Here is a 13,990-nt window from a genome sequence, read left to right on the forward strand (position 1 = left end):
CTATACAAACAATCAATGCAAAACTTGAAAGCCAATTGGATTGGCCTTAAGTTCAGCCCTCCACTACTGCTAGGGCTGTTAGAAGGGGTCAAGGAAGAAGAGGAACACAGACAATGGGAGGAAGTAGACAGAAAGGCAAGTTTTCATGACCGAGAAGAGGACATCATCTCAGAGGCTTGGGATGTTAGAGTGACAGTCAAAGCAATCAAAGATGATGAACTGGATTAGTTGCTCAGAGGATGAGCAACACATTCAGTAGGGGGTGATGATGAGCCCCAGAAATTGGTAACTATATGGCCTCATTTTGCCTATTATTCTTATTTAATCCACCATTCTCCATAGTTTTATGCATGCTTTTGAATATATTTATGTTAATTGTGTGAATGGGAATAGTCACTTTACCACAAAGTCTAATACGTGTTTATTGCAGATTTTTGGACATTTTTGGTCCAAGATCAAGCATTTATGAGCAAATTGGAAGTAAAATTCGAAGAAACAAGGTTGAGGATTTATAGGAGGGGTGTCTCCTGCACTAAATAACCCCTTCCTCAAGTTATCCACCATCAGCTCAGAGTTCAACAGCCCACCAAAGATGATTTCAAGGGGCAGCTGAGCAGGTCTAGTGAAGTGGCTGTTAACTGCAGTTTTGGGCAGCCAAGCTCCTAAAGTTAAGGAGGACTGTTGGGAGTCCTCGTAGGAATAAATAGGAAGGATTCAAGCCTTATTATTTTAGCCATTTGATAGTCTATTTTTGCACTTTAGTGCAGCCCTGTATCAGCACATTTTCGAGCTTCTTCTTGCAGACAGTTTTTGTGATGTAACTATTATTTTTTGATCAATGAAGATGAATCCAGCTTTGCACTAGCTCTGATCTTTCTTAGGAGGCTATAGCTCTTGGGGTTGGGCCCAACCCAAGTGCCTAGTACCTCCTTTGTGTACTTTTATGTGTTTTTCTTGCATTCATAGAATAATTTCTGTTATTTAGGTTAAAATCTTGCTTTGTTACTTAGGTTGTTTTTGATGATTAAGATAGTTGTTCATGCTTCAGGTTGATTTGATAGTTTGGTAATAGAAAATATCCACAAAAAGGCTACCAAGTAGTCCTTGATCTCCTTTCTCACTCCTTGGGACCATGAATTGAGACCAAGGCACACTTGCTGCCACAAAAACACCGTTTTTTGCCTTCCAATGCAATTGCTAGTGTTAGATTTTGAGTTGGAAAAGTTGATATTAGTTGTTTTTTCATGCTTAGATCTGTTCTTACTCAATTTCCATAGCCTTCTTGCATGATTTCCTATCTATAAACTTATGTTCATCACATTTCTGGTTTCTAGGTCAGAATTAGGTCAAAATAGATAAATCTCTGTTTTTTAGTCTTTGCTTGGATCAGTTTTGGAAAGTAATGTGCAGAACACCTGTAAGACACTCCAACCTATCCTTCCTCCATCATACAACCTGCTCCAGTCCCTCACTCAAGGTCTCCTTCACTCATTCGCCATACTTTCCCAACTTGCCCTAATTTCTACATTTTTGTGCAACATTGCTTTCTTCATCCTTGAACAAATCCAACCATCTTCATCACTCCTGAGCTTCATTTACCAGGTCCTAGATCCCTTAACATCCCTATCCATCATTCATTTCCACTTTCCCACCATTTTTTCACCCTCAACCCTCTAAAAACCACTTTCAGCCTGTTCCTGTAGAACTTCCTGTAGAATTTCTGGTAGATCCCCTGCAACCTCCTGTAGAAGTGCACGCGAGCAATTTTTCGAGATCTGAGCGTGGTGGAAATCTCTAGAATGGTGCTAGGGCCCCTTAGGTCCTCTTCACACCTTCCCAAACTCTTGCAAACTCCCACTCCATTTTGTTTCACCAATAAACCTCTACACAGTAAAAAATAGTAAAACACATGCATAATAATTCTGCATAAAATTGCTCAAGAATACAAAAAGATGATTTTCCCATATTTACCTTCGGAAGTAGCTTAAACACATGCATTTTAATTTTTCAATAGTCAATGGAATCCATTTCAGTAGCTTACATCTCTTTTCTTATACAAGTAGGGTTAGTCGGTAAAACTAGGGTTTTCTATGGTTTGCATTTCCTTTCATCTTTCATCTTCTTTCTGCAAGTAAACTAGCCTCTTTTGAGTTAGCTTTCATCCATCACAGTTAAAATCTTCTTCTAAGAACTCATAGAAGTTGGTTTAAGCTCCTAGCGAACTTGTGCCAGCTAATCAAGTGACAGCCTGCAGTAAGAGCTAGTACTCGTGCATATAGCACCATCGTTTCCAAGTTTGTTACGAACTACCAGGTTGATAAAAGTAAAAGAGGGAGTCCCAGGAGTTGCAACATCATTGCTGCAATACTAAAGCTCACCACTATTCAATACATATTCTCCCATGGATAGCTTGATATTATGGCACTTTCCAGAGAAATTTATGGTTCCTCCACTTGTAACCATCAATTGACACTCTGGTGCTGGATATAGGAAGCAATTCAATTCCTTGTCTATCTTACAATGAATAAAATTATGGGTACTTTTCGAATCAATCAACACTACTACCTTTTTATTCTTGATATGTCCTTCTATATTAATAGTTCGAGGAGTGGTAATTCTAGCCAATGCATTACAAGATATGGTCGGATTCATTTCTTCTTTCTCTAGGGTTTTTCCCTGGTGTATATCCTCTTCTTTTGATGTTTCTTGTTCCTTTTCTTCCTCCTCTTCACAATCTATATAAAATAATTTCTTCTCAACACACCTGTGACCTTTAGTGTATTTTCTATCACAACTGTAGAAAAGCCCTTTTGCTCTTTTTTCTTCCAATTGTTGTGGTGTCAACCTTGTAGGTTGTGGAAGGCTAGGGGCCACAACACTTCCATCTTTATAGTTGTGAGTGGTAGGCCTCCGTGTTGCCATAATTTTTCTTTCCATTTTTCTTGCCAACCTGAATGCCTTCTCCAATGAATCAGGTTACCAAATGTGAACCTCATGTTGGATGTTATCCTTTAAAGTACCTATGAACACATCAATCCTATTCTCCTTTGGAATATCCTTTACCCTTATATTCAATTTTTTGAAGTCTTCAATGTGCTCCATCATTGAAACCATTTGTTTGATATTTATCAATTGGATAAAAAAAGTGTTGCTTTTTGTATCCTCATAATGTGCTTTCATTTATTCCATAAAAATTTCCAAGTGACAATTTGTTTACTAGAGAAAAGTCATCGATACCATACAAGCTGATTTGGTTCCAAATATAAAGTTGCAATGTGTACCTTTTGTGTGTTTTGCACATTATGGAGATCAAAATATTGCTCCATCTGTAGTATCCATGTTATGGGATCCTTGCCATCAAAATTCCTCATATTGATCTTTGGAACATGGAGGGTCTTCAATACAAAGTTAGAGTCTATGAAATCATGATTAACATTTCTTTGTTTCTCATCATGAGTTTCCTCTACTACCCTTTGACCATTAGTAAGCATTTCTTGTAGCAACTTTGTCAAATCTATTTTCAAATCTTCCAAGTTGCCTTTAAGTTTTGCAGGATGTAATTCTGGAGCCTACAAAAACCCTAACTTACTTGGATCATATCTCTGAAAATATATCGAGAACAGATCTGAAATTTGGACCCGAGGTTCATCTAGATTTAGGCTCAAATGGGTTTTAATTTCAGCTTCTGAAACTTCGTAGAAAAAATTTATAGTGAAAATTCCACGATGACCTATTTGGAGCAACGAAACCCTAGAATCCAAATCTCTGATACCAAATGTTATGCAACCATCTCACAAACTAGAAGAAAAGATAGATCAACGACTTCGAAATCAGCCTCTTCGAGGGGGAAACCTCCTTTACATTACACAAATGAACAATTCTTCGATGATACAAATGACAAAACCTCCTTTCTATATATAGGAGTCTAAGGGGCCACAATATAATCAAAGACGACATAACAAGAATAATATAAGGGCACAACAATAACAATAGTGGGATTCTATGGGGCACAATAATAACAATATGGGGATAATATGGGCACAACAACAACAATAAGGGTTACAATGACAATAGTAATGGGGGAATCACTAGTATTATAGGAACCTAGCATAAATTTGGTGTTCTGATCATTAACCACTGAAATCAAATACCCTCGGTTTCCCCGTTTTCTCTTACAAGTTTCAGTCACCTCCACACTAATATTTTTATCTTTCATTATGGTCCCTAGATATTCTCCATGGACTAGGAAGCCTGTAATCTTATGAATTATCTATACATTCAGCGATATAAGTGTATTAAGTCAAAAACATCCCCCATGAACAAAATCTAGTAGGCACTTAATGATTGCGCTCACTTCATCCCCTTGCCTAGAAATCTGGGTTGTGAAAAAGATTCAGAATCCCACTCCTCTCTAAGCCATGGGCCCATTTCTGTAATTCTAGTTTGGGAACCTTATCTGGTGTCAATACGAATTGGAAATATTCCTGAAGGTCTAGGAGCTAATAGGGGTCATAAATATCGTCATCTAAATATTTAACATGCTTCAGGAAACACTGCATTTTCCATTCTCTACATACCTGAGGTGGGAGCGGAGCTATTTCTAAAACATACTTAAAATATTTAGGAACTATCATTGAAGAATGGGGTTCTTTTAGCAATGGTATGTACCTTAGATTTACCCTATAGTTGGTGGTTATTCTTGGCTAGGCCCTCTCTCAACTAGACTCTGTGCTGGTATCCTCTCACGTCATTTCTTAGTCTTCCTTCTTCGAATACACCTTTCTTTTATGTGCTCGTTCAACCTTACTCTTCGACATGAACAAAGGGAACTTTGTGCTCAACTTTTGCTCCTCATACACATGGCTCTCTCTTCCCATGGCTCAATTCCTACTACACATACACTAGAACTATCAACCTTTACCACTCGACCCAACTTTGATTCAAGATTTCTTACTTCACAACCTCTATTTCACAGACTCCTCTCCATTTATTTCCTTCTACTTCCTCATTGTTGCTATTATACTGCATGCATTCATGTCCTGAACTCGTACTTCCACGTGCTCCTAGTCCATCACCTCATTACAACACCATGATCTGAGATTATTTTCTACTCTAATTAGTGTCCCCTTTTCATAAATGGAGATTACTTGACATAATTTCCCACCAAAATTATAGCTCATCAATGACAATTTCCTCATTGATACCTAATTTTTCAAATTATTACAAATTATCTGTCATAGATATATTTTCCAACTATTTTCCAAAATTTGTACCAACAATATCTTCGGTGATCTATTTCTATCAGACTACCATTATATAGCTATTTTTAACTAAGCCCTGATGTGACCCTGACTCCAATATGCAACATACATCACACCACTACTCAGTCTCATTGTCACTACCTCTCTCTATCCTATCATTGTCAATTACTAACTTCTGGTAAGGTAGCCCCCAACACTACGCTCTATTTAGTATGATGTGTAGATCTTTTCTATTTTCAGAACATAAGTCAACTGCCTACTTCTAGCTCTAACAACTAACTTTCTAAACTTCCTATCAACCATCACTAGTCTACCGTATTTATGTATAAATGGTGGACTTCTTCTCTATCTTGTTCACGTAAGGAGCATAGGAGCTCGTTTGTCACTATATAGCTTCATCCTGCTCCTATTAGCAAATCGCTCACACAATTTGCCATCCAAGTTCTTTAGTTCTACCATGCCCGCATCCTTTATATGCTAAATGACATATGGTCCCATCTAGTGCATCTGGAACCTACCTAGATCCTTGAGAAAATTATAATAGTACCAAATCCCCAAATCAAAATCTCTTCTTTTCGATTATTCTGTCATGCTAAGCCTTATCCTGGGCCTTTTGCACATGTTGGTGGAAGTTTGCTAGTGTTTGTTCCTCTTCCAAGTGTAGTAATTCTTGCAATCTTTGCTCCGCTGTGCCAACTTTGTCAGCTGGGTAGCTATTGTGATGTGCACACTCAGTACTAATAATTCTATTGGCATAACAACTTCTAATCCATAAACTAATCGAAAGGGTGTATGATCAGTCAGTTTTTTCATGTATTTTTGTAGGCCCATAAGACCGCTGGGATCTGTAAGTCCCAATCATCATGTTGTGTATTACACAACTTAGTAATGGAGGTCTCCAATATCTTGCTAAAGGCCTCCACTGTTCCATTAGTTTGTGGGTGATAAGGAGTTCTTTTATGATGGTTGATTTCAAATTCCTCTATAAGTGTTGCAATAGTCTTGTTTAAAAAATGAGTACCTTGATCACTCATCAAGATCTTCAGCCATCCAAACTTAGTTACCACATTTTAAAACAAGAAGCACACAACTATTTCTATGTTGTAATCCTTTACCAACATAGCTTCTACCCATCTAGTCAAATAGTTTATGGCTGTAATTATATACCGTGCACCTGTCCTTCTTGTTGGTTGGCTGATTGACCTGACAAAGTCAATTACCCATTTTTAAAAATGGCTAAAAAAGTGAGCTGAGGGGCTAAGGGAATTTCGTCTTTTCGGGATGGCCTCCCCACTCATTAGCATACATCGCAAGTCCTTAAAAACTCGTTAGCATTGACATGCACCATAGGTCACCATAGTACTGCATGAAGAATCTTCTACAATGTAAGTTGTCTTGCATAATGTCCTCTTGTAACTCCCGCATACGCTTCTACTAAAATCATTGTTCACTTGTGCTCCATAATGCATTTGCCCAGGATTCCATCTGCTTCTAATTTATACATTGATCCTACAATTAACTAGTGTTTTCCTTGTGCTAAAAAATTGTGAAATCTATGCAAAGTAGTAATCCACCATATCCATAACAAATAGTCATGCATCTAGCAAATTATCCGCCAATTTTTTCATCTCCTCATCTAAATTCAAACTTGATAAATGATTTTGTCTTACATTTCATCTTCCTAGCTTAACCACCACCTAGAAATCATACTCCTGGAAGTAGAGTATCCATATGAAAATCCTCCCCCCACAACACGGGATAGTTGACAAGGTACTTCAGTGTAGAATGGTCAGTGTATAACTTGAACTTATTACCCAACTGGTAGTTCCTAAACTTTTGGAGAGTGTACACCATCACCAATAATTTCCTTTCATTCATAGTATAATTTTGTTCAACGGTTGACAACTTCCTACTAGAAAAGTGATAGGATGATCGATCTCTCCTTCCCTACGTTATGCCAAGATCATGCCCAATGAAATGGATGACACATCTACATGCACATGGAATTCCTTTCTCCAGTCTCGAAATACTAGGATGGGCGCAGAAACTAGCTTCTCTTTCAAGGTGTCCAAGATTTGTAGACACTCCTCTATCCACTGAAAATATATCCCCTTCTTTAATAACCTCTCAATGGCGGTCATGATCTTAGCATATCCCTGTATTCATTTTCGATAATACCCTATATGAACCAAAGTGGATCACAATTATCGAATTGAGGTAGGTTGTGGAAGATCTATTATTACAACCATTATAACTGGATCCACAACTAACCATTGGCTGTAGACAACATGTCCCAACAAGATATCAAGGGGTCTGAAAATATGCATTTGTTAATATTCATTGAAATTTGTAACTGTTTGCACCTATCCAACATCAAGAACAACACCTCAATACATTTCTTCAATAGGATGAAAATTTTCCAGTCTTCTAAGTAGACCTCTAAGAACTTATGAATGAACTCCTTGAATTTCATAACCACTTTATATGAGAAAATTGGAAGCATATTCTTCAAACTAAATGAAATCACCATATATTGGAAATATCCCCATTCCATTGCAAAGACAGTCTTATGGCGATATTCTTTACTGATCTTCACTTGGTGATAGCCCAAATATACGTTAGTGAAAGAGTAAGCCTCTACCCACCAATGCTTTTCAATATCATAGCACAAGAATTTTTTAGCTTTCGAAGGTCCACACAGATCCTTATGTCCCATGTCTTCTTGTTCTGAACCACCATTGGGCTTATCAATTCTAGTTCCTCCACAAGTTCGATAAATCTTGCTTGCGACATTTTTTCTAATTATTGCTTTACCTTCTCCTTATACATTACATATAGCTGATAACATTGTTTCTTCATTGGCTTCACATTAGGTTTCAAGGAGATCCTCTTCTCTCTTAATTCCCCAACAATCCCATTCATCTCTTCAAAGTTGTTAAGGAATAGGTCTTGGTATTCAAGAAACAAGTCTCCAACCTTCTCAATTTTCTCATCATCTAGTAGTCCCCAATTTCAGTCATCTTGGGACTCTCCTATGTGCCTATGTTCACCTTTTAGGTCCTAATGGGTTGTGTGTACTCGAGAAACTGTAGCGAAAATCCATCTACTGCACATACCCCTTCAACCTCTGAAATTTGAAAATTTTGGAGGTCATCTTCTTCTTCTTCATGTTCCACCACATTATAAAATTCCATAAAATCTTATACCTACTATAGATGTGTATGTGCAAAACACAATAGTTCAATCCCCAACGCTTTCAGTTCCCTCATAGTGAAAATATTTTATCACAACACCTTCAATGCTTCATCAAGTGATGGTTCCTCTAATTCAAAGCTAAACATGGCTATGAAACATTGTGATATCTCATCCCAGTCGTGCATCCCTCCACACGCTTCTAACTCAACATACCAATTGGAAAGAATGGTGTCCAACATGTGTATAAATCGATGTACCCACACTCGTTGTGGCACTTGTCCTTTTGCCCATGTTGTGGAACACTATTTGTGGTGTGTTCTTAGGCATTCCATGCACGATTACTTTTCCTTGGGGACCCCATAATTAGTCTCAAATATAATTATTATCAATTTTTTACATTGTTTCCATCCCACAACCTGCTCCTTATGCGCAACCCACCATCTGGCCTGGGTTTCACCCAACACAACATCTATCATGGGAATCCTTTGACACTCTGGTATTTAGTATTCAAACTCCTATAAAAAAATCTCTACCTCAGACAATCTATTGAAGTGAGGTTGATTGTGTACCTCAATCCCTATCCAACACACCATTCTATTGATGTGTGCACACCTTCCCATACTGACCTCATGTAGTCTATTCTACTAGTTCTCCAACACTTCCTCTGAATTGGAGGCATAAGTTCCAATGTTGCACCAACTCAACCCTCTTTCTACTGTGGGTTGAACATAGTCCTCTCATCGTGATTTCACATTATATATATTATTTAGCTCCTCCTGACTCAACTCGCCTTTAACATACTTGACATATTAATCTCCTTCATGTGGATCCAATGGTGCTATCACTCAGACATATCCACCTTCAAAGATCATTTGTTTTTTATTTAGATTAATGATTACCTCATTATTGAATACCCAATCGTTCCCTAATAGAGTAGGGTAGGGATCAATGTCATCCATAATCTTGATGACTTCAAAATTGACAGTGCTTGACAACCTGTTGATGTCCATTGACATTCTTGTTAGTATTCTAATAGGGAAGATATGATGTTGGTTCACTAACCTTAGTTGAATTGGAGACCAAGTCAACCTTGGCTTCCCCATCATATCCCAAGTACCTTTTGGTAAAATATATTGTGCTGACCCTAGGTCTAGTATGATATTTTACATCTCGCACTCCCTGATCTGTGTGCCAAATCAGAACTCTTTGTGTGTTCTTTCCCTGCAAGTCACTTGGTTCACTGTGCACGTGAAGCTCACACAATGGTTAACTTGGATCCTTCGGCACACTATTCCACCAAATTTTAAAATTTTTCCAGTGCTTGGGTGTCCTTCACTAACTCTTAATAGTTCTTAAGCAGATTTTGAACTAGATTTGGCACTGTCACCGATTCAGTGTCTACGATATCATCATAGATGGCTGGCATTGCTACTTCAAGAATTTCCTCTAACTTATCCCATTCTGCAACAACCATCTCCCTCCATGCTTCCTTGTATATCACCTTTTCCCGAATAGGGTTGAACTTCGGGGGGGGGTCCAAGTGTTCTCCTTACCCACTGCGGCTATGGTGTCCCAGACTTCACAACATCTACCCCTATCTTGACAACTCCTTGAGTCATTGTGCCAACCCATTGTTGCATTATGAGGGTTCAACAACTATCATCTACACATTGGGTCCCTTCTTCTCCTTCCATTTATAAATCAACTGAGGACAATTATGTGTTGGATGGTCTAATGCCCTGCAATAAGTACATGCGCAACAGGGATTAGTGCAGTATCTTGCACCTTGTCCTTGTTGCCTATAATTATAACAAACTATTATACCTTGACCTTGCCCAAATCCTCCTCTTCTAAGAGTCTGTCCTCATATTACTCTAGTTGTCATTCCCAGTCCTCACACTTGATAATTATTTTGTTGAACCTAGTTATACCTTGGTTGGTTGAAACCAAGTGGTGCTCCTTCAGTCCCTTCAAGTCCTTGCACTCGAAAGGAGTCAAAAGTCTTCTCACGCATTAAATTCAATGCTTGACAATGGTGGATATCATGTCCCACTAATTTTCACAAGTCACATAATAGAGTATGGGCAATAACTTCATATTTCTACATCATAATACAATTTGCAGGTATATGGCCCCACACTCGACAGATTTCACACCACATCCCTCTGCCACGCATAAGAAAATTCATTGCACCAATCAACATATAGTTTATTAGCAGTTTATATTTGTTCCTATGGTTACCCTTTGTCCAACAAATGGTACACCATACCTCTTCCCACTTCTCTTTAACCTTAGTCAAATCTTGAAGTTGGAAGGTTAGCGTAACTAGATGTGACTACACTTGTGCCATGTCATTTCTTTCTCAACCTCTTGCTGGCAAAGCCTCCAACTTTAGCGCAAGCTCTAAGGCCCTTGACTACTTACCTATCTGTTTTTGTGTTAGTGGTATCCTCATGTTCAAAAGTAGTCCAAAAATAAACCATTCTTTATGTTGTGCATCCAAAATCTCTAACATCAAACTATCCTTCAATATCTTAAATCATTGATCAAACTCCCATACTAACTCGCTTGGGCCTTGTTTGATTTTTTTCAATTCTATGATGCACTAAGACTCTAATTTTAGCTTCTGAAATTACCTTAGCAAATCCTATTTAATCTCATTCAGGGTCTTTTTCTGTTCAATTGGAGTTTTTCTTTTGAACTTCATGTACCATTTCAGTGTGTGGTCCGGGAAATTTGCTTCTAGATGCACAAATTTTGTGGCCTTGTCTTGGGCCTGTTTCGTTGTCTAGAAGACCTCACACAAAAAAAAAATGTTGTTGTTGGTCTTCATTCCGAGTGCCATGAAATATTGGAATTTGAAATTCCACACCCACCATTGCGTTCTACATATTACTTCCATATGAAGTACTTCCAATTGCACCTCCTAAACTACTAAAAAGTTGTGTTCATCTGCACACCAAATTGAACTTAAGCACCTTATGTTGATCCCCCTATAGTCTAACCAATCCCACTACTACTAGCATATCCACCTCCTTGACTATAATTACCTTGTACATTAGGTGTGTCAGTATCTTGAGTCCTTACCTCTTGGTTTGTAGAAGCACATGAAGCCTTGATCTCGACACTAGGTATGGGTTGATCCTGTTGTTCAGGTTCCAAAGATTTTATACTACATTGACTCAGATTCTCTCCTTCCTCTTCTTCTATATGTGGCATGCCAAACTATGTTCCTTCATAACTAAGGTCACTTGCACTACTCCTCATCCTTTGGTGGCCTCTCTTAGCCCCTCTCACCTTGTCAAAACCTCCTTCCACTCCTCAAATTGCCACCCTCAAAAATTTCTCTTTCTATCCTCTCTCTTTACCTACCCTTACACAATCCCTAACTCATTGTCAAATTCCATCATAGTCTTCCTACTCCTTCTCCCTTCCCTCTTCTCAAACCATCTCCTAGATTTCTCCCACTACCCCTTGCACAAGGATGATCTAGCTACTCATGATGTAAGATTCTAGAGGTAGAACTTCGTGGTCATATAGCAACATCTCAACAACTAACGATATCAAACTTATGATATACCTCGAGTTCCCTTAAAAAAATATCTCTGTCATAGCATATGATACTGTTGCTTCCATTGCAAAATTAACAATATACCCTTCCAACACACTTGCAAACCCAAATTCTATAACATTTGAATTTTTATTAATTACTGCTTGTAGTTGGCATACTTCCTCCGGCATCCACCCCCTCGGTCAGTCATGATGATATGTTGGGTTGTTTCCCTTCAATTGTTACACCCACTCTATCAGGATATTTGAGAAGTCTCAAAAGAAAAATTCATGGAGTTCAGTGAACATGTGCTTCTACAACCATTTATTCTTACTTTGTCTCTTATTCCCTATCTCTTTCGCAACAAACTCATGTTGCATTCTCTTAAACCACTAAATATTTTCATCCTGGTGGGGTTCCATGGTTTATACATTCCTACAAGACAATCCCATCACACGACCATCCCTATCCCGACAATGGAACCATTTGTTGGCATGTTGGATTCTAAAGAAACTTACACCTTCCAACATTTGAGACAACATTAACAACACCAGACACCATTCATTATAGGCACGCAATAGAATGTGAATACATTACCATGCTTTCCAATATCATAACCATTCAAGGTATTCACAGATACTTAAAGTTATAGCGAATCATTAAGCATAAGATAAACCAACACATCATAAACATCAATATATCTTCAGATATTCAACGAAATGTTAGGGGAAACCAAATCATCCATTCTATTATACCATCATTTATAAGAAAAGGAATTAGGTGATAAAATGAAATAGTTATATAATCAGGCTCACTAGGCAGTGATCTTTGGACAACATACAAACTGGAAATATCACATACATTACAAAACCATTCACTATCTAATATATATCTATATATATATATATATATATATATATATATATATATATATATATGGTTAACTTTACATTATGGGTGTGTTGACGGTGTTGGATCTAACAACATGTCAGGGGATCACCCTAGTAAGAAGTCCCAACTAGACATTAGACGGTTTGATGTAGGAGTCCCAGCAGTGGGGTAGTACGGTATCACCTTGACCACAATTGTGCGCAGAGGTGAGTAAGATGTCCTTGTTGGTAGCAAGGGTGTGACATGCATAGCAAGTCAATGGAGGTGCATGAATGGGTCTAACACACGTAATGAGGGTATGAATGCACCCCTTAGAAACCTATGACAACACAAAGATTGAAAGGGAACACATGAGAGAGATATATCACAAGATGGAAATAAGGTTAGCCAACGATCCAAAGTGATGGTTAAACCAACAACACATTTCGATAAGATTCATACAAACATATATATAAAATTCCATACATACATGATTAAACAACAACTATATGCATCATTAGAGTAACCAAGCTAACTAAAATACAATAACAACATATGCATGAAATGTGTTGGCTTTATTATATTAAGAAAGTGAATGATTGAATCATATATACAACTATGACCAACCACTAGTCCTGACAACGAAACGTTATAGTCACTACCACCTGCTCCTCCAAAGAGATATACTAGCTCTGCACTATGGAGAAGCCAAGGCTCGTTACAATACACTCCAAGCTTTCTCTAAGATACACCTATAGGAAGCTTGGCTCCCAAAACCCTGTACAATGAGTTATGAGGTTCTATAAATAGAAAAGGGTGGGGTGACCCTTGACATTCCCCTGTGTGACTCTTCACCCACCCTCATGACTCTTCAACTACTACATGATTGTTACATTCGATTATAAACACTTGGTCTTTCACTTTTACAACATGTTACATTACAATCTGCACATGTAGCCATGTGAAACAAAATAGGCTTGAGTAAGAAATGCAAGACATCACTAAGACTAGGACAGTTGTGGGAAGAACAACTCTTCGACATCCTCGCGATGATCGATGGTGGTGAATCAATGCCAAGCTTGGTAGTCCATGATGGTGTCCATGTACTCTGTGG

This window comes from Pinus tabuliformis, chromosome 1_2 (genome assembly GCF_031772625.1).
Source record: "Pinus tabuliformis cultivar Carrire ecotype Pingquan chromosome 1_2, CPIR1, whole genome shotgun sequence".
Lineage (NCBI taxonomy): Eukaryota > Viridiplantae > Streptophyta > Pinopsida > Pinales > Pinaceae > Pinus > Pinus tabuliformis.